At 57.2% G+C, this 2,634-nt stretch overlaps 1 long non-coding RNA gene across 2 annotated transcripts in view; it reads left to right on the top strand.

Moving 5' to 3' along the window:
• LOC110389238 overlaps nucleotides 1–687 on the top strand; it is an 8,512-nt gene extending 7,825 nt beyond the window's left edge. For both annotated transcript variants that reach the window (XR_002433091.1, XR_002433090.1), the window contains exon 5: nucleotides 53–687. This is a non-coding gene — a long non-coding RNA (uncharacterized LOC110389238). The remainder of the gene's footprint in view (nucleotides 1–52) is intronic.

Here is a 2,634-nt window from a genome sequence, read left to right as displayed (position 1 = left end):
CCTTCAAGCCCCTTCAGTTCCACCCCCTCCTGCCCCAAACATCCTTCCTCAGGCAAACAGCATTGCCACACACAGACCCAGCAGGACAAGGAGCAGAGCTGGGTGCAACCCCACCGCTGGGAACGTCCCCTCGCCACCGCAGACAATGCCAGCCCACAGCTGATGCCGTCGCTTTGGGAACGCGGAGGGAGATTAATGACAGCGAGCAGCTGAGAGCCACCGAGCAGGGGATGGGGAGCGGGCTGCGATGTCCCTGCTGCCACGAGCCCCGTCCCCGCTCCGCGCCGCCGCACCTCTCCTCTATTTACACAGCAAATTCTTTGTCGGGGATGGCCTCCTCTGATGAGTTTGGCCGGGGCAGGAGAAAGGGGCACTTATTCCGCTATTATTCAGCCTTTTTCTTTTTCTTTTTCTTTTTTTTTTTTTTTGTGGACAAGACAAGTGTGGGTTAAAGTGCAATTTGTCTTGACGTTAGTTTTCACTTTCTTGGAGCGGGGGGTGGGGGGGGAAATAGAGAAAAGTGGCTCTTTGGAAGGAAAACACCGCAGCCAGGAGACGTCGCTGCCTGCAAACGGAGCTGGAAATGGGGGAACCTGGACCAGGGCATGGAGTGAGGGGCACATCTGCGATGTAAACAGCGAGGGCATTGCTGTAATTAAATACATCTGCCTATTTATTTTTTTTTTTTCCATCCTCAAGCGCTCTGTACTCGGGAGAAGGGAGGAAAACCATGCAACGTGCACCCTGCCCCGCTCCCTGCTGGAAGCAGAGAGGCCTTGGCCGGGTTTATGAGGGCCCCCATAAAGATCAGGGGTTGCTGATAAGTGACCCCAGGCATGCGCTGCTACGGGAACAGCGGTGCTGGTGATCTGTACAATTTAACCACCGATAACTGCAGCTGATGACAGCACACGGGGCCGGGAGAAGGAGTTTGCAATGGGGATTTTCTCATCCAGCAGTGGGGATTCTCCCATCCAGCAACGGGGATTCACTCATCCAGCAAGGGGAATTTCCCATCCAACAATGGGGGTATTCCCATCCAACAATGGGAATGTTCCCATCCAACAATGGGAGTGTTCCCATCCAGCAATGGGGATTTTCCCATCCACCGATGGGAATTCTCCCACCCAGCGATGGAAATTCTCCCATCCAACAATGGGAATCCTTCCACCCACCAATGGGGATTCTCCCATCCACCAATGGGGATTTTCTCAACCACCAATGGGGATTTCCCAGCCTCCGTTGCCGGTCCTCCCATCCCACAAGGGGAATGTTCCCTTCTGGTTCTGACAAAGCCCAGTTTGGTCCCAGTGGCACAAACCCAAGCAGTGGCAATGAGTTTTTTGGAGCCTGGGCGTGACAGCAGTGCTGAAACCTGCACGAAGCCAGGTCCTGCTCCTGGGCAGCAATGGGGGGAGCGCAGCAACAAATGAGCTGCTCTGAGCCGCCAAGCTGGAGCTCCCCTGCACACCACAGAACTGCAGCCCACGTTTGGCCAACGCAAGGGACGACAAAGGCTGAGCTCGGAGCCATAGAATCACCGGAGCTCAAAACCTACAGCTGAAAAGTGTTTACAATGGCACAAATGCAAAGGTCAGCGTCGCGCAGGGGTCACCACCGCTTCTCCAGATGCATTAACGTCAGCTCCGAGAAATTCCCTGTAGGAATCCTCCGGCAAATCCGGCACCGTGGGGGCATTCCCCTCCCCGAGCAGCAAAAGGGGAACTGCAGCAGAGCAGCCAACCCGAGCAGGGGGAGGAGGGAGGGAGGGAAGGAAGGAAGGAAGGAAGGAAGGAAGGAAGGAAGGAAGGAAGGAAGGAAGGAAGGAGGGAAGGAGGGAAGGAAGGAGGGAAGGAAGGAAGGAGCGCGTTCGGCTGTCGGCAGAAAAATCCGCGCTCGTAATTTTCGCCTTTGGGAATATCTCAAAGAGGAGGATGCAAAAATGCAAACGCTGCGAGCGAAGCGCAGGGCAGCTGCAAACGGCGGCAGAAGCCTGGGTTCTTTGCACAGGGGTTGTAGCTCTTGGTGTAGGGATCCCGTTATGATGGATATGGACACGGATCCCGCGCTGCGGTGCCGCCTTCAGAAGCCAGCGCTCCTCGAGCCCTCTCTGTTTACCTTTGCCATCAGAGGAGGAGGAGGAGGTGACCCCGCAGCCGCTGCTCTGCCCGAGGTTGTGCCCTGAGCCTGGATTTGGGCTCCCAGCGGCGCAGCTACCGCATCCCCAGAGCGGTGCACGGACACGGGGTGCAGACCCCACACTCTCAGCCCAATGGATTGAAGGGCGGACCCCAAACCCGATGGATCGGATGCAGAAATGGAGCTGGCTGGGAGCAGCCCAGGGTGGGAATCGTGGCCCCTCGGCGTGGATCAAGCACAGAGAGCATCTCCGCATCAGCTCCGGCAACCCGCACATAACGCAAACCCCGTGCACTGCAGGGACCCACAGCCACAAATTCCTGCTGTGCCCTTCACTGGGACGAATTTTCCCTACGCCAGCAAAGCCCAGTTTGGAGCTTTCCCTTAACGCAGGAATGAACCCCTACGGGACGCGAGCGCTTTGTGTTACGGGAGCGCGGCCCCGGGGATGCTGTTAGAGCCCCGATGTCGGGAGGGAGAGAAAGGCCACGGGGG

The sequence above is a fragment of the Numida meleagris genome, chromosome 32 (assembly GCF_002078875.1).
Source record: "Numida meleagris isolate 19003 breed g44 Domestic line chromosome 32, NumMel1.0, whole genome shotgun sequence".
NCBI lineage: Eukaryota > Metazoa > Chordata > Aves > Galliformes > Numididae > Numida > Numida meleagris.
The sequence above is the reverse complement of the archived record's forward strand: the minus strand, read 5'-3'. Positions and strand labels throughout refer to the sequence as shown.